Consider the following 22,257-nt stretch of genomic DNA (forward strand, 5'->3'; position numbering starts at 1 on the left):
GCTGAAGGTTACCCGTTCCAGTCCTCCTGGCTCTTTTGAATTTCGCGACAGAGCCAGGTATCGAATCCGGGACTCAAAGCTTAACGGGGTGGCAGCTAATCACACTAACCACCGAACCACAGAGGTGAACAATCTTTATAAATGCAAAATAATAGGGCATTATGTGATACTTTTCTTTGTTAGAGCATCCAGCACAATGTAAAAGTCTGGCTCATGACAATGTGTTTCTGTAATATGAACGTTTTTCTGCAAGTTTCCGTGGCGCAATAGGTTAGCGCATTCGGCTGTTAACCGAAAGGTTGGTGGTTCGAGCCCAGCCGGGGGCGGATGACGGGTTTTATGGAACAACTACGGTACCTATATACTTATGGTACAAATGAGAAGTTAAAACAGGATTCTGAATGAATCTCTCTCTGTCGCTGACAACTAGTGATATGTTAATTACTCGTCTTCGGCATTGCGGCCAGCTTTCCTTAGGCTGCGTGCACACCGAGAGCGCTTCGCATAGTGTGTAGCTTGAAGTGCTTGCTGTTCACGCCGTGCTCTCAGCTTAGTTTAGCGCGAAGCGTTTTAAGGTGGTCACGAACTAATGCCGTTATCCAAGTACAATAGAAACAGTTCATCGATGGATAATAGTTACCTAAAATTGAATATTAGTGGGTTCATGAATTTAAGGAAGAACGAATTACTTTCGGAGAATTCCATCGTTTGTACAGAGATGCAAGACTTCATCGCCATAAATTTTATGATTACTTAAGAATGACAAAATATACCTTTGACCTTCCAAATCCAGCAACTGAAATGTGGCGACAAGTAGCAGAGATGTATTGGGAGAAATTCAAATTTCCCAATTGTCGAAGAGCACCGGGCAGCAAACAGGTGGAAATTACATTTCCGACTAAATCACGCTCGTTATGAAATAATTATGCATAGTATTTCGCAATATTGTTACAGTTAGCATACACAATTTATCATCGTAACTAAAGTAGGGTAAATATGTGACAAATATAATTCATAAACAGAAATATTTACTTCCAAGCCCACTACTAGCCTGCAGAGAGATACACATTATGTTACCACCCTCCATTGGCAAAATTATAAACCGATATGGCAGAGTCTGGGAGATTCTATGCACTTTGTCACAAAGTGTCCGACTACATAGCTAAATGGTTACCGTACTGGCCTTTGGTTGCAGGAGTCCCGAGTTCGATTTCCGATAGAGTCGGGAATTTTAATCATAATTAGTAATTTCCATTGGCATGGAGGCTGGGTGTATGTGTGTAGCCATAATCATTTCATCCTCATCTCGATGCAGGTCACCTACAGGGAGTCAATTCAAAAGACCTGCACCTGGCAGCCGAACTTGTCCTCGGACACTTCCGTCAAAAAATCCATACGCAATTTCATCCTGTCACAACGTTAAGCACAGTAAAGCGTGACCGTAGAAGTAATAGTACCGTATATGTTTACTGTAGGAATGCGAAAAAACTGTTGCAGATACTTAAGTCCACTTATTTTGCAAAACAGTTACATTTTTATAGTTTTTGTGTCTTGGGTTCCATATTTCTTCTCCTTGAAACACTCCATGAATAATTTCTTCTTCCATAGCTTCAGAACCAGCTAGGTAACGCTAAGCAATTAACCAACACTGCGCGTTGTCTGGCGCTTCGCTTAGCTGTAAGGTAGGCGTTCAGGGCAGCAGAGCGCGGACGGTGTGATCACCTGCCTTAGGAACAAAACACTGGTTATGCTTAGCGTGACGCTTGGCGTTGAGCAACACGCGACACACTATGCGAAGCGCGCTCGGTGTGCACGCGGCCTAGGGTGGACACCGGCGAGGCCTGGAGCAAATCTATCGTGCTGACGTCTCACCGGCGACCTCCTCGTCTGCAATCTCTCTCTCACACTCTCACCCCTCCTATACATTTTTAAGTGTATTACATCATATTTATTCTGTCTTCCTTTCTTAATCTGTGTACCCTCCAGGGTTGGTTTCTCCCCCGGACACAGTGAGGGATCCCACCTCTACCGCCTCAAGGGCAGTGTCCTGGAAAGTGAGACAATGTGTTGGGGATACAACTGGGGAGGAGAACCAGTGCCTCGCCACGCGGTCTCACCTGTTATGCTGAGGAGGGGCCTTGTAGGGGAATGGGAAGATTGGTAGGGATAGACGAGCAAGAGGAAGGAAGCGGTCTTGGCCTTAAGATTGGTACCAACCCGGCATTTGCCTTGAGGAGAAGCGGGAAACCACGGAAAACCACTTCCAGGATGGCTGAGGTGGGAATCGAACCCCTCAACTCATTTGACCTCCCGAGGCAGAGCCGACCCCGTTCCAGCCCTCATATCACTTTTCAAATTTCGTGGCAGTGCCGGGAATAGAACAAGGGCCTCCGTGGGTGGCAGATAATCACACTAACCACTACACCGCAAAGGCGGAAATACTGCTAGAAATAGTTTTACGTCGCACCGACACAGATACGCCTTATGGCTTCGGTGTGATAGGAAAGGATTAGGATTAGGAAGGAAGAGGCTGTGGCCTTAATTAAGGTACAGCGCCAGCATTTGCCTGGTGTGAAAATGAGAAACCACGGAAAACCATTTTCAGGGCTGCCGACAGTGGGGCTCGAACCCACCATCTCTCAGATGCAAGCTCACAGCGTCGCGCCCCTAACCGCACGGCAAACTCGTCCGGTCATGATAAATAAAAAGAGCATTTGCACATTCTACCCTCGTCAGATCAGCCTGGTCAGTTCTTACGACAATGTATTTCTGTGATGTATAACATGTTGCAAGACACCGTGGTGCTATGGGTTGGCCTGTTCGGCTGTTATCCGAAAGATTGGTGGTTCGCGCCCACCCGGGTGTTACTGACTGATTCTATTGAATAACTTTGTCTTGATCATATAAGTGGTTCTAGCAGACTTCTAACTGAATCTCTCTCTCGCACACTCATACACAAATTATGTCCAGTATTTACTCTTCTGTCCGCCTCTGTGGTGTAATGGTTAGCGTGATTAGCTGCCACGCCCGGAGGCCCGGGTTCGATTCCCGGCTCTGCCACGAAATTTGAAAAGCGGTACGAGGGCTGGAACGGGGTCCACTCAGCCTCGGGAGGTCAAGTGAGTAGAGGTGGGTTCGATTCCCACCTCAGCCATCCTGGAAGTGGTTTTCCGTGCTTTCCCACTTCTCCTCCAGGCGAATAACGGGAAGGTACCTAACTTAAGGCCACGGCCGCTTCCATCCATCTTCCTTGCCTATCCCTTCCAATCTTCCAATCCCCCCACAAGGCCCCAGGTCAGCATAGCAGGTGAGGCCGCCTGGGCGAGGTACTGGTCATATCCCCCGACCAAGAGTCTGAAGCTCCAGGACACTGCCCTTGAGGCGGTAGAGGTGGGATCCCTCGCTAAGTCCGAGGGAAAAACCGAACCTGGAGGGTAAACAGATGATGATGATGTTGATGATTTACTCTTCTTCGGCGTTAAGCATAGCGTTTATTTGATGGACTTACAACTCCGGAGAAGGCTGGTGCAGATCTTTCCAGCTGACGACTCATAGGCGACCTGCGTACCTGTAATGAGTCACTCTCCCTCCTAGACCTGTTTAAGCGTATTAGCTCGTCTCAAAGAACGTGTCCTGGAGCGTGAGACATTGGGTTGTAGATGAAGCTGGGAAGGAGGACCAGTACCTCGCCCAGGCTGCCCCTCATGCTATGATGACCGGGGCCTTGTGGGCGATGGGAAGACTGGAAGGGATAGGCAAGGAAGAAGATTGAAGCGGCCGTGGTCTTAAGTAAGTAGCCTTTGCCTAGAGAAGAAATGAGAAACCACGGAAACCCACCTCGAGAATGGCTGAGTTGGGAATCAAACCCCCTCTACTCAATTGACATCTCGGGGCTGAATCAACACGTACCTGCCATCGTACATTTTTTCAATTTTCGTGGCAGAGTCGAGAATCGAACACAATACTCCATGCTTCTCGGTGTTGCAGCTAATAACATCAACAACTACACCACATAAGCAGACTGAACCATTTTTATAAACGAAAAATAAAAGGGCAATAGCTCATTCTTTCCTTGTAGGACCAGCCAGCTCAATGTAAAACTCTTTCTCTTACGACAATGTATACTGAAATATCAGACGTTGTTTGCAAGCCTCCGTGGCGCAGTCGGCTAGCGCGTTCGGCTGTTCAGCGCAAGGTTGGTGGTTCGAGCCCACCCGGGGGCCGGAGACGAATTTTATGTGAAATCTGTACCTCGATTCCATCGTAAATAAGAGAGGTTATACAAGAATTCTGATTAAATCTCTCCTTCTCTCGTTCACAACTAGTGGCCATTCTGAGGCTACATTAAAGTATTGTTCTTCGGCATTACGCCGATTATTTTAATACTGTGTGGAAACCGGAGACGCGTGGTGAAAGTGTCTCGTGTTCGCCCCTCATCGGCGACCTCCTTGTCCGCATAGTATCTCTCTCTCCCTCTCCTATATATTTACAGAGTATTAAATCATATTTCTTTCTTTCTTAATCTGTTTACCCTCCAGGGTTGGTTTTTCCCTCGGACTCAGCGAGGGATCCCACCTATACTGCCTCAATGGCAGTGTCCTGGAGCGTGAGACTTTGGGTGGGCGGATACAACTGTATAGAACCAGTACCTCGCCCAAGTGGCCTCACCTGCTATGCTGAACAGGGGCCTTACGGGGGATGGGAAGATTGTACGGGATAGACAAGGAAGAAAGAAGGAAGTGGCCGTGGCCTTAAGTTAGGTACCATCCTGGCATTTGCGTGGAGCAGAAGTGGGAAACCACGGAAAACCACTTCCAGGTTGGCTGAGGTGGGAATCGAACCCACCTCTACGCAGTTAACCTCCCGAAGCTGAGTGGACCCCGTTCTAGCCCTCGTAAAACTTTTCAAATCTAGTAGCAGAGGCGGAAATCGAACCAGGGCCTCCGACGTGGCAGCTAATCACACATTCCACTACACCACAGAGGCGGACATTAAATCATATTTATTAATCATAAATAAAAAGAGCATTCGCACGTTCTTCTTCTTATTCTCTTCCTCTAGTTCATAATCTGTTTTCCCCCTGGGGTCGGTTTTTCCCGCGGATTCAGCGATTGATCCCACCTCTATCGCCTCAAGGGCGGTGTCCTGGAGCTTCAGACATTGGGTCGGGGGATACAACTGTGGAGGATGACCAGTACCTCACCCAGGTGGCCTCATCTGCTATGCTGAACAGGGGCCTTACGGGGGATGGGAAGTTTGGAAGTGATAGACAAGGAAGAAAGAAGGAAGTGGCCGTGGCCGTGGCTTAAGTTATGTACCATCCTGACATTTGCGTGGAGGAGAAGTGGGGAACCACGGAAAACCACTTCCACGATGGCTGAGGTGGGAATCGAACCCACCTCTCTAATCAGTTGACCTCCCGAAGCTGAGTGGACACCGTTCCAGCCCTCGTAAAACTTTTCAAATTTCGTGGCAGAGGCGGTAATCAAACCAGTTCCTCCGGGGTGGCAGCTAATCACACTTTCCACTACACCACAGAGGCGGGCATTATATCATATTTATTAATTATAAATAAAAATACCATTGGCACGTTCTTCTTCTTCTTCTTTTTCTCTTCCTCTAGTTCTTAATCTGTTTTCCCTCAAGAGTCGGTTTTCCCTCGGACTCAGCGAGGGATCCCACCTCTACCGCCTCTAGGGCGGTGTCCTGGAGCTTCAGATATCGGGTCGGGCGATACAACTGGGGAGGATGACCAGTACCTCGCCTAGGTTGCCGCACCTGCTATGCTGAACAGGGGCCTTGAGGAAGGAATGGGAAGATTGGAAAGGTCAGGCATGGAAGGAAGCGGCTGCGGCCTTAAGTTAGGCACCATTCCGGCATTTGCTTGGAGGAGAATTGGGAAACCACGGAAAACCACTTCGAGGACGGCTGAGGTGGGAATCGACCCCACCTCTACTCAGTTGCCCTCCCTAGGTTGAGTGGACCCCGTTCCAGCCCTCGAACCACTTTTCAAAATCCGTTTCAGAGCCGGGAATCAAATCCGGGGGTGTCACCTAATCACACTAACCACTACACCACAAACGCGGACGGCACGTTCTTCCGTTGTCAGATCAGCCTGCCTATTGTAAAACTCTCTCTTATGACAATTAATTTCTGAAATGTAGTACAGCGTTCACGGGCCTCCGTGGCGCGATGGGTTAGCGCAACCGAAAGGTTGGTGATTCGAGCCCACCCGGGGGCGGGAGACATCTTTTATTTGAAATTTGTACCTCGATTCCATCTTACATAAGATAGGTTATACAAGAATTCTGATTAATTCTCTCTTCCTCTCTTTCACAACTAGTGGCCACGTTTTAGGCTACATTAAAGTACTGTTCTTCGGAATTACGCCAATTTTTTTTAATATTGTTGGACCCCGGGAACGCCTGGTGAAAGTCTCTCGAGTTGACCGCTCATCGGCGACCTCCTTGTCTGCATAGTGTCTCTCTCCCTCTCCTATATATTTTCAGAGAATTAAATCATATTTATTTCTCTCTTAATCTGTTTAACCTCCAGGGTTGGTTTTTCCCTCGGACTCAGCAACGGATCCCACCTTTACCGCCACAAGGGCAGTGTGCTGGAGCGTGAGACTTTGGGATGGGGGAATACAACTGTATAGAACCAGTACCTCGCCCAAGTGGCCTTACCTGGTATGCAGAACAGGGGCATTATGGGGGACGGAAGATTGGAGGGGATAGACAAGGAAGAAAGAAGGCAGTGGCCGTGGCCTTAAGTTATGTACCAACCTGGCATTTGCGTGGAGGAGAAGTGGGAAACCACGGTAAACCACTTCCACGATGGCTGAGGTGGGAATCAAACCCACCTCTACACAGTTGACCTCCTGAAGCTGAGTGGACCGGGTTTCAGCCCTCGTAAAACTTTTCAAATTTCGTGGCAGAGGCGGGAATCGAACCAGGGCCTTTGGGGTGGCAGCTAATCACACTTTCCACTACACCAAAGAGGCGGACATTAAGTCACATTTATTAATTATAAATAAAAATACCATTGGCACGTTCTTCTCCTCCTCTAGTTCTTAACCTGTTTTCGCTCCAGGGTCGGTTTTTTCTTCGGATTCAGCGAGGAATCCCACCTCTACCGCCTCAAGGGCAGTGTCCTGGAGCGTGAGACTTTGGGTCGGGGATACAACTTTATAGAACCAGTACTTCCTCCAGGTGGCCTCACCTGCCATGCGGAACAGGGGCCTTACGAGGGATGGGAAGATTGGAAGGGATAGACAAGGAAGAAAGTAGGAAGTGGCCGTGGCCTTATGTTAGGTACCATCCTGGCATTTGCGTGGAGGAGAATTGGGAAACCACGGAAAACCACTTCCACGATGGCTGAGGTGTTAATCGAACCCACCTCTACTCTGTTGACCTCCCGAAGCTGAGTGGACCCCGTTCTAGCCCTCGTAAAACATTTCAAATTTCGTGGCAGCGGCGGTAATCGAACCAGGGTCGCCAGGGTGGCAGCTAATCACACTTTTCCCTACACCAGAGAGGCGGACATTAAATCATATTTTTTAATTATAAATGAAAAGAGCATTGGCACGTTCTTCTTCTTCACTTCCTCTAGTTCTTAACCTGTTTTCCCTCCAGGGTCGCTTTTTCCCTCGGACTCAGCGAGGGATCCAACTTCTACCGCCTCAAGGGCAGTGTCCTGGAGCGTGAGATTTTGGGTCGGGGATACAACTGTATAGAACCAGTACCTCGCCCAAGTGGCTTCACCTGCTATGCTGAACAGGGGCCTTACGGGTGATGGGAAGATTGGAAGGGATAGACAAGGAAGATAGAAGGAAGTGGCCTTGGCCTTAAGTTAGGTACCATCCTGGCATTTGCGTGGAGAAATGGGAAACCACGGAAAACCACTTCCACGATGGCTGGGGTGGGAATCAATCCCACCTCTACTCAGTTGACCGCCCGAAGCTGAGTGGACCCCGTTCCAGCCCTCGTAAAACTTCTCAAATTTCGTGGCAGAGGCGGGAATCGAAACTGGGCTGTCGTATCCCGGCCAACAGGTGAGACGCCGAGCGGTGAGTGGAATCGCCTGATGGCTAACAACAGTACTAAAAACGAGAGGGATATAAGATGGTAATTTATAGGCGTTAAGTAAGTTGGTTGTTAAGAGTTGCTAGGGGCTTTACTAGGGGCTTTACGTCGCACCGACACAGATAGGTCTTATGGCGACGATGGGATGGGAAAGACCTAGGAGTTGGAAGGAAGCGGCCGTGGCCTTAATTAAGGTACAGCCCCAGCATTTGCCTGGTGTGAAAATGGGAAACCACGGAAAACCATTTTCAGGGCTGTCGATAGTGGGATTCGAACCTACTATCTCCCGGATGCAAGCTCACAGCCGCGCGCCTCTACGCGCACGGCCAACTCGCCCGGTGTTAAGAGTTGAAACTCATATGATTTCCTATATATGTGCGTATATTGACAGATGATGTACAAAGAATATACACGTACAATTGAAGTCGGTCACGTAAAGTGATGTACTGGAACTAGCCTTCCTCAGAACGGCTACTCCAAGTAAATGCAAGTGGACTCTGAAGCATTAGAGTACCACTGAAATGCTAAAACGACGTAAAAACAGAGTCTCGTGGAGTCTCACAGGGATTCCTCAGCTTTAAGTTGCCAACTACGATAACACCCAGAAGAACTAGGGGTTAAGTCGAGAATCAAAGTATGAATGGTGAATACCAAGTGTCAGTACCACCGTTCACTTTGATCCTCTAAGAAATATTCTAAGTAGCGAGACCGCTTGGAGAATCGATAGCGATTCCCTGACGTGAGCGGAAGGCAAGGCTTCCAAACTGAAGACTAATGCAATAAGACGCTTGTTCCTTCAATTGCATACGTATTTAAAGGGACTAGCATATGTTATGAGGGTCTCCCCTCCTCTTAGATAAAGCCTTACTGGCTTACTATTGGTGCTACCGCCTCCCCCATGTATCACAAATTCTACACTATGCATGTGGCAATATTTATTAACATGAACTTGACTTCTCGCCCTTAACCCTGTGCTCATTAAATAACTCCCCTATTTCTTATACTTGTCATTATAAACATGACTCTGCGTCCCGTTTCACTTAGTTGGGTTGCCCATTAATTTTTAAGTATGGGATCCTTCAAACTACCCCCTTTTTTTGGCATTTCCAGACGACAGGACGTGACTATTTGGATTTGTCCGTATCGACTTACTCGTAAGACCTCACACAACTCTGTCTTTAACTGTCATTCTTTGTTACCCAAACTCATGACTGCTCAGACAGCACGGCCAATGGATTGAGTTACCAAAGTAATCACTATGTATTACTTATGTACTGCTACTTGATGAAGGCTCGTGTCCCTGGACATGACACCTCCCCCCTTAGGAAAGAAACTAGTTGCCACACATGCAACTGGTTTCCACCTGAGTACACGTACATACAGGGTTAATTACCGCATGTACCTTACATGGCACATTACGTTTTAGCAATATTTCACTACATTTCATAGATACATTTTGACATTAATACAATTCTCTTTACCCTTCACACAATTAAATATTATTTTTTTCATCAGTACATTTCACATTACAATTAACATATTATTTCACAGTAAATCATATTGCATTAATACATTTCAATTCATATATTCCACAGTACATATAGTACTTAATATAACTCAGTTTACATTTAACATCTGGTACATATCAATTTGTATATGTCACAGTACACATTTCACATTAATTAGTACATATCAATTTATATACTACACAGTACATATAACTTTACCTTCCAGCCTTCTCTGGTCGGCTTTTACTTCCGTACCAAACTCTTGGAATGGCCGGCTTCGAGACTGCAATAGCAACTCGGTTCCCCCTTCTTGAGTAAGTCTTACAAACTTGTGCAGTCACTGCTGACACATTACCCGTACCAAACTCATAGGAATGGACGCTTCGATCGTGCCTCTCTCGACACGTCCGAACTGTGTCCCCTTAGGCCAGTCTCACAAATTTTTGTGCAGTCATTACTGACACATTACCCGTAGCAGACTCATAGAAATGGACGCTTGGATCGTGCCTCTCTCGACACGTCCGAACTGTGCCTTCTTAGGCCAGTCTCACAAATTTTTGTTCAGTTATTACTGACAATTTACCCGTACCAAACTCATAGAAATGGACGCTTGGATCGTGCCTCTCTCGACAAGTCCGAACTGTGCCTCCTTAGGCCAGTCTCACAAATTCTTGTGCAGTTATTACTGACACATTACCCGTACCAAACTCATAGGAATGGACGCTTGGGTCTTGCCTCCCTCGACAAGCCCGAACTGTACCTATTAGGCCAGTCTCATGAAATTTTACCTTAACATAAGGTTGCCTGTTCAACTCTGCCCCTTGGCAAGTCTTTTTTTTCTTATTTTAACAATTTTAAAGTTACATTTGTTACATTATAGCCTTAACGCTGCCTTACTAGTGATTCATTACTTATACAATGGTCATGGAAATTTTTACTTTGCTTGTGTGGTTACGCTCCCTCTTTATTGCCTTCTGGGCTCTCTGATGAGAGACCTTTGATTAAGCTCTATACTGGAAGTAGTAAGATCTGTCATACTTCTACCCCTGCGCTCATTTACGCGCTTTCCTCTTACATACTCCTCTCTATCAAAGTGCACTGTGACGTCCTCGTCTGAACAATGTGAGTTAGGACCATTAATTATGGTTTGGTGGATACATACCTTTCCTCAACACTCATCTCCTAGCTCTGATAGTTTATGAGCAGATCTAAATCTTTTGCAACAACGGCAGGAACATAATCATAACAAAATAACAGCAAATTGTTCCTCCACCTACACAAGACAGAAAATTCAACTTATCCAATTTATGATTTTGCTTTAATTCATCCTCCTGTTCAAGTATTAATTTTTCAACTGTCTCTACCTTATGACTTGCTAATTTTAATTCCTTTGCATGGTGAAGCACATTTACCAACGGTATCTTTCCTTCATCCTGCAATTGTTTTAATTCAGTGTTAGTTCCTAAATAATCGCCACAGTCATACTGTAACAATAGATCAGGTACAAACAAGATATAACCTTAATAAGATAATATTTTACCTTATCTACCAATGGCACCTTTACAATGTAACCAAGTATCTCTTTAGTAATGAACACTTCAATCTCTGCTATTCTTTGGTACTATTTGTTTTAATTACATTTGAAGATTGAATTTTTTATTTTGGCCTAAAGGCCATACATCTATTAAACATTGTTATTATTCCTGTACCTGTTAACTTAGCATCACTTGTGTGCGACTCCTGACATACTACTGTTATTTTTACCTCCTGTGGAGCGATATAAATCCATTTATTTTCTCTTAAGGGAAACCACATTACTTCTTGTACTCTAATTACATTTTTTGACAATCTTGTGGCATAACCTGTGCCCCTGTCAACAATTTTACTACACATTCCTCTTGTGAATGAACTAATTTGATGGCAAACTTGTTCGCATACCTTAAGTTTATCATTCAACCTTTTACAATTATTAATTTGATTTTCAATTACATAATTTTGCCTGTTCTGATCCAAAAGTATAAATTCCTTTTCACTGTTAATAAAAACAAAGTTTTCTATCTCACCATTCACTCTTGTTGGGAATGGTATAACCTTAATAAGATCATATTTTTACTTATCTACCAATGGCACCTTTGCAATGTAACCAAGTATCTCTTTAGTAATGAACACTTCAATCTCTGATATTCTAGTTATTAAATAGCCATAATCCAGTCTCAACTCAACAGGTAATGTCATTCCTGGTGAGAAATAATTCTGTGCCTTTGAAAACGACCTTATTATATCACTAGGACTTATAATCTGAGGTTGTAAGACTCCCTTTTGAGCCAACATTATTCCATTTAACAAGATCTAATAATGATCTTTTAATTGCGCTAAGAATCCTTGCGTGTTAATCAAATGCCTATTGACCGCGATTTTAATCTCCGTTCTACTAAATGCGCTTTCTATTTGCTCAGTCTCATCCTTCAGATATTCCCGTACTGTTGCTATATTATCGCTTAATTCTTTTTCGTTCTTAGCGACGACATACAATGAGCTATTAATTGATTGTAACGTACTCTTTACTACAATCATCTGTTCTTCCACGACTTTTAACAACGATAAATTCTCTGATTCAAGATCCTTAATGTGACGTTGATAATAGGCTGCATCTTGCGAATCTGAGGTTCCAAATAAAATTTTAGCAATACTTCCTACAAAATTAAGAACTCCTCGCGTCATTCTATTCTGATCTGAATTTTCTTTCTCCTCAATCTTAGTTGTTTGTCTTATTAATTCACGCAAATTTTGAGTTTTATTTAATTGCATAATTAAAAGTTTTACCTCATTCTCACACGTATGTTAAATTTACTTCCAGTTCTGAACACAGTCTCATGGTTCTCTGAATGTATTTCTTACCAGTATTATACGCATCATTTAACGCTTCTAAATTGACATAAGTTACTACCTTCCATTCAGTGTTATAGAGTTGAACTTCACCTAGCTTGTCGAAGTAAACCCCTGGGGTGGACTCATATGGTTGGAGCTGGAAATCAATCGCCTTTCCTCCTTTCGGAAATATCGCCATCACTGCGATCACCGCTGCAATCAGCGCCATTGACCTGCAAGTAACAAATTTGTGTTACCTTGCATTGCCTATAATTTATTACTGGTTGTTCACAATGTATTTACATACAATTTTCCTTCTCATTTAAATATATAACTTTAATCGATTACTGTGTACTGTAACGAGCTTCCCTCGCTTATTCATATTCAAAACGCAGTTCACTCCTGAAACTTCCTGTACTGTGTATGGGCCAATAAAGTTCGGACTACCGAGATCGATAGCTGCAGTCGCTTAAGTGCGGCCAGTATCCAGTATTCGGGAGACAGTAGGTTCGAACCCCACTGTCGGCAGCCCTGAAGATGGTTTTCCGTGGTTTCCCATTTTCACACAAGGCAAATGCTGGGGCTGTACCTTAATTAAGGCCACGGCTGCTTCCTCCCCACTCCTAGCCCTTCCCTGTCCCATCGTCGCCATAAGACCTATCTGTGTCGGTGCGGCGTAAAGCAACTAGCCAAAAAAAAAGTTCGGACTCAATTTTTTGCTACGACCTCGCCTTACTGAATCGTTTCTTAAAAGAACTTGGTCCCCTGCCTTAAACGTTACTTCGTTTACTCTTGTATCATACTGGACTTTATTTTTCAACTTAGTTTCTATTAGAGTTTTACGCGCTACTTCGTGGCTTTCTTTAAGCTTTCGAGCTAATTCCTCCACATTGCTTTCGTGTTCATTGTAATTCTTCTCGTTTGGTTTTCTCTGCAATGTCCCTGGTATATTCGCCTTTCTTCCATATGCTAATTCAAATGGTGTGAAATTAGTTGACATACTTTTCTTTGTATTATAAACAAAAGTTGCCATTGAAATGAACTTGTCCCAATCGTTTTGGGTTCCACATACATAATGTCTCAAAAATTCAGCCAATACTGCATGAGGCATCTCTAAACTTCCGTTTGACTGTGGCCTAAATGCGGCAGTATGAATCTTCTTAATATTTAACAATCTACATAATTTCTTCATTACTTCACTCAAAAAGTTGCTACCTTAGTCAGTTAATATTATACTTGGTATTCCAAATGTTCGTACTACATTGTCCATCAATGCCCTTGCAATTGTCTCTGCTTCTTGATTTTTCATTGGCACTGCTCTAAGTACTTCAATAACTGATCTTGACACGTTAAAATAAATTTGTTTCCGTCGACTGTAAGTGTAAGTGTTCCAACCACATCTAACGCGATTTTCTCAAACACAATCTGCGGTGTGTCTGTGATTACCATAGGCGCCTTCGTATCTGGCTTGGTAAACTTATTAGTTTGACATGAATGACATTATCGAATGTATTGCTCTACATCTTTCTTCATTCCTGGCTACTCAATATAATCTTTTAACCTAGCATACGTGCGTGTAATACCTTGATGTCCTCCAACTAAAGATGAATGAAATTCTTTCATAATCTCTTGCTTTTCATCCTCTGTTAATTTCTCTGTGAATTTCTCATCTGTTTCCATTTCTGAAACTTCTTCCTGTTCAACCTCATCTAATTTGTGTATTCCGCTCAGTGCGTCTGCATTTGTATTTAATTTTCCTTGTTTATAAACATCATTGAAATCGTATTCTGCTAACTTCAATCTAAACTTTAGCAATCTTGAGGTTGGATCTTGCACATTAAGTACCCATTTAAGTGGTTTATGATCCGTCACTACAGTGAACTTTCGTCCTGAGACATGCGGTCTAAAATACTTTACTGCAAATACAATGCCTAATATTTCCTTTTTTTGTTGTTGAATAATTACCTTCAGCCTTATTCAACACACTAGATATGTATGCTACTGGCAAATCGTTTCCTACCTTCCCTTGCGACAATACTGCGCCTAATGCTTGATTGCTTGCATCAGTTGTTACTGTACCGGGCGGTACACCTCTACGCGACGCAAGTTCAAATCTTGCGCCAGTTGAAACTTCTCTACTGGAGAAACCCGGAACTTTAACCACTGAACTAACTCTACTAATTATCAGAAGAGGTCACTGAGTGTTTTTGATTTGTTTTGTTTTTCATTGATCAAGAAGTGTGAACATTCTCTAACAGATGTCTCTACCAAAAAACTATGGTAATACACTCTGGCGCAATGAAATTAACTCTCTTGACGACATTTTGTATTCTTAAGTTTTGTCTTTACTAAATTTTGTTCATTTATTTTTTGGGTTGGCAATATTAATCTTTCTGTCCGCCAGTTTTGAACTCAGCCAATCCCTAATTTCTTTAATTAATTTCTGACCAATAGTGTCTTTCTTCTTCGATGTTGATGTATAACTTTTAGCGACCCAATAAAATTGAGGGTGTGTGTCTACTCATTCTTGAAAGGTCTCGAATTTTCCACGAGGGTATAAAAACTGCTGATTTTCTTGTCTCGGTGCCACTTCAGTAACATCTAACTTAGTGTGTGGATATGTAGCAAGGGGCGGGAAACGCCTCTTTCTTCAAGCAGCAGTTCTTCTACAAGGTAATGGCCTTTTAACATCTTTATTTCTAGCTAGCTCAGCAGTCTAACTCTCGGGAAAGGTTCGAAACTTTTAATATGTAACCCATCTTTAAAAAATGTCAATTCCTTTTCAGTCTATGTAAAAACTACAAATCTCTTTAACTGTAAAGCGGGAATAGAGAGTGCTTTACCCTCTCGAACTCCCCTTCATTTGGAAATTGAGGTGACTACGTTTTCATAACCGTTTCTTCCCTTCCTTAATGCATTAAAGTTCTCATACGGGTCACCTCCCTAGCTTGGGATTAGCCCCTGTGTACCGGCCTAGAGCCACTTAGGTTTTAAAAGTGTATTTAGGAGTGCAAGTTCACGCCTCCAGTCCTTTCTGTACTTTGGGCCAGTAATTTAACCTGATGTTTTGTTTTCTTCTCATGAAGGCCCTGTAGATTGGGTACGAAGTACCCCTGTACTATTATATGTGTGCCTTGAGGGCAGTTAGTGGAAAGTCAGTTTATGGCCTCTTAAATAGGTTTGAAAATTTTGAGAGCGGGTCAGCTCTTTCTTGTGTGTGAAAGATGCCTCTGGGAGGCTTGAGTTAAAAGTTGGGACTAAGTGCTCTATGCATCTAGGAGTTTTCTACCCTTTAGCAATCGTGGTTGCGAGCTTTGGGCTCAGAAATTATACTTGGGGCTCGAATCCCAAATCTTGTAATGAACTGTAATTTATAATGTCTTAATTTGTTGATCTGCTACTTGGTACCTGTTATACTCTGTTATTTGTTGATTTCGAAAAGAAAATATAACCTTTGTTAAAGTTTTAAATTAACTTTAATTTTGTAGTTGAGACCTATTCCAGCCCGCACCTTCCTTCACCTCTGCCTTCCACGGATAACTCCGCAACAGTTACTATAAACGGCTTCTAGAAATCTGGATATTGTAAAACCGGATACGTTATTAACTTATTCTTTAAAGTCTGAAATGCTTCCTCTTGCTTAGTTTCCCATTTATAGTCCACTTCTTTCTTTAAAAGTTCATACAGTGGTTTAGCAATTTTGCTATAATCTGGTATAAAACGTCTGTAATATCCCGATAATACCAAAAATCCCTTAAGTTGTTTCGTGGTCGTGGGTTGAGAAAAATCTCTCTTAACTTCCCAAAAACGTCGATCATTTTACTATTATTATTTTTATTATTATATTATCATTATTATTATTTATTATTCTATTATTATATTATTATTATTATTATTATTATTATTGTTTTACTGAATCTCATAAATAATCATATAATTTAATTTAATTTAATAAACATTTAAGGGCACGTGTACGTGAATTATTTTCAAAAATTTGAATTTTCCATTTTCGTGTATTGCTATTCTTTGGAGTTCTTTCTTTCAGAATATAAATAGTTTACATATGTTAGCAAGCATATTTTGTCCTAAATGTTGTTTTTAAAAATGTCTGCACTAACGAGCCAAGCCCCTTTAAATGTCAAATATTTTAAAGTGTCATAACTTTTCCACCAGTAAAGATATCGGAAAGTGGTAAGTAGTATTTTATCGATTGGCTGCTGTGCGTAAGAATTGATTGCTCTTAGACCTGCCAGCTGCAACGTGTTAGGTTATAAACAGAAGCCAGTAGCATGCAAGACATTCTCTATTTGCCTGGTGTGAACTTGGTAAACCACAGAAAACCACCTCCAGGGCTTATTACAACTTACTATGGCTTAGCTATAAGGAGAAACTAGGGTAATTTGGAAACTATGAGAAAATCTGTGTGGGCTATTTTACTTCACAAAGCATCAGCTGATGACCACCCACAACACATGTTATGTCCTCCAGGTACAGACTCCTGGCGTGGGTACCAGAGAGCAATGGCTGAGGGTAAAGATAATTCTCATAAACATTCATTACCTTATGCTGTTATTGAAGCAATAAAACCTATTTATATAGATCTTAGTCCCAAAAATCTCTTCGAAAAATGTTTATATAGACAAACACAGAACCGTAATGAGGGTTTCCATCACTGCATTTGGGAACGTGTGCCAAAATGCAGATTTGTAGGTTTTCCTACTCTAAAAATGGGTGTATTGGATGCAGTAATCTGCTTCAATGCAGGTGCTACATCCAGATGTAAGGTACGGGAGTCATTAGGAATGTCTCCAGAGGAAAATATGGCCTCAGCATTAGCTGCAATTGATCGCCATAGGGTAATTGATGCTGAGAGGGCCGTATTTGAAAGCTCGAAAGAAGCCAGAACAAAGAGAAGGAATATGAAAAATCAGCAGGATGATGAGTGTGCCCTCAATCATGAGGAATATGGAGCTGGAATGCATTAAAACTAGACGGGTTGGTCACAAAATTAAATTTTTACTTTAATTGGCTCTCCTGAAAAATTGTATTTTTTAGAATATTTATTTTCTATCTCAGTGACCGTTAATGATAGACCACTGAAATTTGGCACACAGTTTCAGTGTGCAATTATCTGAAAATTAGACTACAATCATGAACATGGCTCTTTATTTATAAAGCATGGGCCATAAAATATTCAACAAAATTTATTAAAATATTAATAAGAATTTTAGAAATTTTCCCACAAAAAACTATTTCACCAAGTATCATGATTGTAGTCTACTTTGTAGCTACATGCTGTGGGTAGCACATGTAAAAATATCATTCATATCACACGAGTAGTTTCTGAGTTTACCCATCCGACAGCTTGGAATGATTTTGCAGACTTAGAAAACAATGCAAGAAATGAACTCTCATAAAAAATTAACAATCAAAATGAACCAATAAATAATAATATAAAAACAATATACAATGTTCATTCACTGCACTTAATAATTTTTGTCCACCTAGAGCAAGTGTATTTGGCCAAATTATGTTAGCAAATATAGTGATTTTCCACTATTTTACTATGGTCTTCAGAGACACGTGCCCTTAATTCAATTTACTCCGCTAATACATTTGTCATTAATCTCATGAACGTCACTGACATACGTTTATATTCAAACTTCCGATCTAATGCTGGAAATACGTTGTTTTTGTAATCTAATTAGCATAAACACTTAGTCCCATTTACTCCGCTAATTAATCTCATGAACGTCATTTGCATACGCATATATCAAATGCCTATCTAACACCGGAAATGTGATCTCTTCAATATCTTTTTCTCTCCATTCAACTTGATAATAGCTACTGGCTAAATCAATTGTAGAGAAATAATTCGCTTTCCCTATTGAGTTACGAAACTTCGTAGTACCTGGTATAGGGTACATGCTACCGATCGTAATCTCGTTTAATTTTCTATCTAAATAAAATCTATCATTACATTCTGAACATATTTCAAATATATTTTCTCTATCACTCTTTAGCATATGATCTGTCCTAATTAGTTCGATTACTCTTCGAGTTCTCGATTGAGAACATTCCTGTGCGTCACTTTTTTCTACCTTCAACACGTGCGCAATTTCGTCTTGCCCTATGTCATACATAGTTTCCATTCTAGGACTTACTGTTATTACTTTAGCTTCTCTAATTTCTATTTGATGTTTATCACCATTTACTTCTATGAATTCCTCCGTGAAATTAATTACAGAATCTTTCAATAAATCTCTACCTATCAATCCGTCTTGTGACAGCTGAAATTCATCATCAACTACATGCAATTTGCATTGAGATGTTCCCAAAGTTACCTTCGCGGTTCCACACGCGAATAGTGCTCCTTTGCTAACTCCTAGCAATTTTAATCTATCACTTGTATCTATCTTTTTTTTTCCTTCGGTACGCATTGTTTCTTTATTACACTTATTTCTGAGCCTGTATCGATTAAAAATCGAAAAGGTCCATGTACATCATTTATAGATAGTAAAACTGTCCCTTCATTGTTATTACACTTATTGTGTACTTGGCCTATGTGAACACTTTTAGGACCTATAACCGGCCTTGCCTCATGAACCTGTTCTAGTTTTCCGCCTGCTTGTTCTCGTAACCTTTACCCTTGTAATTAGTGAATTGTTGGAGTTTACTACTTTTACAATTTTTCTCTACATGCCCTGTTCCCTTACAACGTTTACAAACTATTAATAATGTTATTTGTTTTACGTCCCACTAACTACTCTTTTACGGTTTTTGGAGATACAAACTATTACTCTGCACTCTCGTGAATATTGCCCTTCCTTATTACAATTGTAACACGTTATTGCCTTAACTTCTTTTGATCGCATTTTAAGAAAACATGAGGATGCCAAATGTCCTTTCTTATTGCAATTACTACAGTATTTCTCTCCTAACTGATTCACCGCGCTTTTCTTTACTTGAGACAACGGCCGACTCTTCATGGGCCGCTACCTCAACTGCTAAACCGAAATATTCGTAATGTCCCTACTACGGACAATCGTTTGAATGCTTTTATCAATTAATCCTTGTACAAAACATGATATCCCTAACTCTCCTAGTTCGCTCTATGTACTTTTGCCTCCGGTTCGACTCTTGCCGTAGCAACTTCCTTAAGTACGCTTACCATTGCATCCATTCTCGAACCCCAAGCTATTACAGATTATTCTTTATTTTGCTGTGCTTTAAACATTTTACATGCGTAATGATCAATAGTCCTACGCTCTCCATAAATTTCAAACAAAGCTGGTTGAACAAATTATATTGCTGCTGAATCTACATTTGTACAGAACTCTTTCAACCTACTCCGATTTCTCCCGTCGAAAGGATCTCCGATTAACTTGAACGCTTGATTGATATTAATATAATTGTTATCTGAATTATCACTGGCACTTCCTGTTGTAACCAAGGTTGAGATTTACAAAACACAACTTTATTATTCGCTTCAAATGCAAAATACACTATTTACACAAATAAAACTGAAATTTAACTTGAAGCAAAATGAATTAGGAATCTTGAGAAAGAGTCTATCTTCTGTACACTATATACAAGTTTGCAGTATTTACATCCATTTCTATCTTGAAAAGATAGTCCTTGATATATGAAAAGTCGATAGTCGAAAACTATCCGAAGTACTGACATAAATGTTTTGGAAAGTCCTTCCTTGCTGAGTTCATAAAAGCAAGTTCAATGTTGGAAGAATTCTTACTTGGCGAAACCAAGGGAGCTTGCATTAATTAAGGAAATATGACGGTATGTAATAGTATGACTGGATATGGGCAGCGGAAGAGGAGCGGTGACCAGAGGTGAGACCTCGTACTGCCAGAAATTCAGTCCACCTGGCCGAAGCACATTTTCAAGAGGAGTAGCCTCCGTGCTCGACGTAGGGTGTATTCTGGAGCTGGACACCGGGGCAAGTGGGCATCTGGACAGGCTGGGAGTTCCTCTTTATAGTACACACACGATGGTTCAGGCACGCGCACTGAGGGCTGCGCGTCGAGGCTAGAAGAATGACACCTGGCGCGCGTGTAGCTGGCTGGCGGAGCGAGAAGGGAGCGCCGGACATACAACACCCTCCCCTCCTAAATACGCCGGTACGGCGTGAAACGGCGGCGGCGCTGGCGGCGGCTGCGATGCTGGGCCGGAGCTGCTGATGTCTCTGTTGGATTGTCCGGAGCTGGGACCGGGCGGAGTGGCGCTGTCTCGTCCTGAAAGGAACCCATTGTTATTAAATGGTCTAAAGCTCGTTCAGCAATAGATTTATGTGGCTGAGCCATAGAATCAATAGCTGGACATGGGCGGTAGCGCAGACGTATCTGGTCTTGATGGCGGCAGATACGTTTCTCCGTAGTCTGTATTTATTAGAGACGATGACCCAAAGATCTGCAGATGACTCCAGGTATCCAGAGTGGGTTTGACCTGAATGTCCGGGTGTAGACCTTGTCGTTGACTGAGAACTTCGTTGGTGAGGTCTGAGACTGGGCAGGAAGAGGCTGCAACAGAGAAAGTAAAGTTCTATGAGGTCGTCCATGGAGCTTCTGTGCAGGAGTGATATTATCAGCGCCGGGCAGTTCTGTAGTTGCTTAAGAGTTGGAGCAATGCTTGGTCTTTAGTTAAGCCTGAAGAGACAGCTTTTTTCATACTTCTCTTAAATGTTTGTACAAAGCGTTCAGCTTCACCATTAGATTGAGGGTGAAAAGGCGGTGCTAGGATATGACGAATGCCATTATATGTACAAAATTTCTTAAAAGCAGTAGCTGTAAATTGAGGTCCGTTGTCCGAAATGAGTACTTGAGGTAAGCCTTCTGTAGAGCACGAATGGTAGCTTCGGTCGTAGTAGTCGAATGCATATCCACTACATATGGAAAGTGTGATAGTGAATCGATGACTATTAACCACATGGAATTGAGGAAAGGACCTGCGAAATCGATGTGAACTCGTTCCCATGGAGTAGTAGCAGGAGGCCATGAAGCTAGATCAGAAGACGGGGCGTTCTGATTCAGTTGACATTGTTCACAATGACGGATGAGCTTTTCGATGGCGGCATCAATACCGGGCCAGTAGCAGTGTTGACGTGCTAGTTGCTTCGTTCGGGATATACCCCAATGGCTTTGGTGTAATAATTCGAGAACTTGTTTCTGTAGGCTAAGTGGGATAACCACTCGGAAGATGGTGCCTGCTTCTAGGAGTACGACTCCAGCACGAGTCGTGAGACGATGCTGCATACGATGATAAGGTGCAAGGTGGGCGGGAAGATTGCTCTGAAGAGGCCAACCGTTGCGGATGTAAGTACGCACAGTAGCAAGTGTACTATCCTTATCCGTAGCTTGAGCTATGCAGGTAGCATCAATAGGAAAACTGGAGACAGTATCTTCAAGTTCTATGTCCAACTGAAGACATTCAGATTCTTGAGAATCGAAGGCAGTATCAGGACCAACTGGTAAGCGTGAGAGGGCATCAGCATTACAATGCTGGGATGTGGCTCGATAGACAATCTGATAGGAATAATCAGAAAGGAACATGGACCATCTTTAAAGCTTTCTGAGGGAATTCTCAGGGATCTTATTACCAGGATGGAATAAGTGTACGAGAGGCTTATGATCAGTAATGATCAGGAAATGGTTGCCATAGAGATATTCATTGAAACGGCGAATACCAAAGATGATGGCTAAAGCTTCTTTCTCTATCTGTGAGTATCGACGTTGATAGTCATTAAGTGTTTTCGAAGCGAAAGCGATGGGGCGTTCCCGTCC

The 22,257-nt window shown here is 42.4% G+C and overlaps 2 non-coding genes across 2 annotated transcripts; both read left to right on the forward strand.

The window, feature by feature from the left end:
• The first annotated feature begins 252 nt into the window (after positions 1-252).
• Positions 253-326, forward strand: TRNAN-GUU (transfer RNA asparagine (anticodon GUU)). Its single transcript has one exon. It is a non-coding gene; the product is annotated as a tRNA-Asn (tRNA).
• A 3,823-nt stretch (positions 327-4,149) lies between these two features.
• TRNAN-GUU (transfer RNA asparagine (anticodon GUU)) lies at positions 4,150-4,223 on the forward strand. The gene has a single exon. It is a non-coding gene; the product is annotated as a tRNA-Asn (tRNA).
• The last annotated feature ends 18,034 nt before the right edge of the window (positions 4,224-22,257 follow it).

Source organism: Anabrus simplex, chromosome 3 (genome assembly GCF_040414725.1).
Source record: "Anabrus simplex isolate iqAnaSimp1 chromosome 3, ASM4041472v1, whole genome shotgun sequence".
Classification (NCBI taxonomy): Eukaryota; Metazoa; Arthropoda; class Insecta; order Orthoptera; family Tettigoniidae; genus Anabrus; species Anabrus simplex.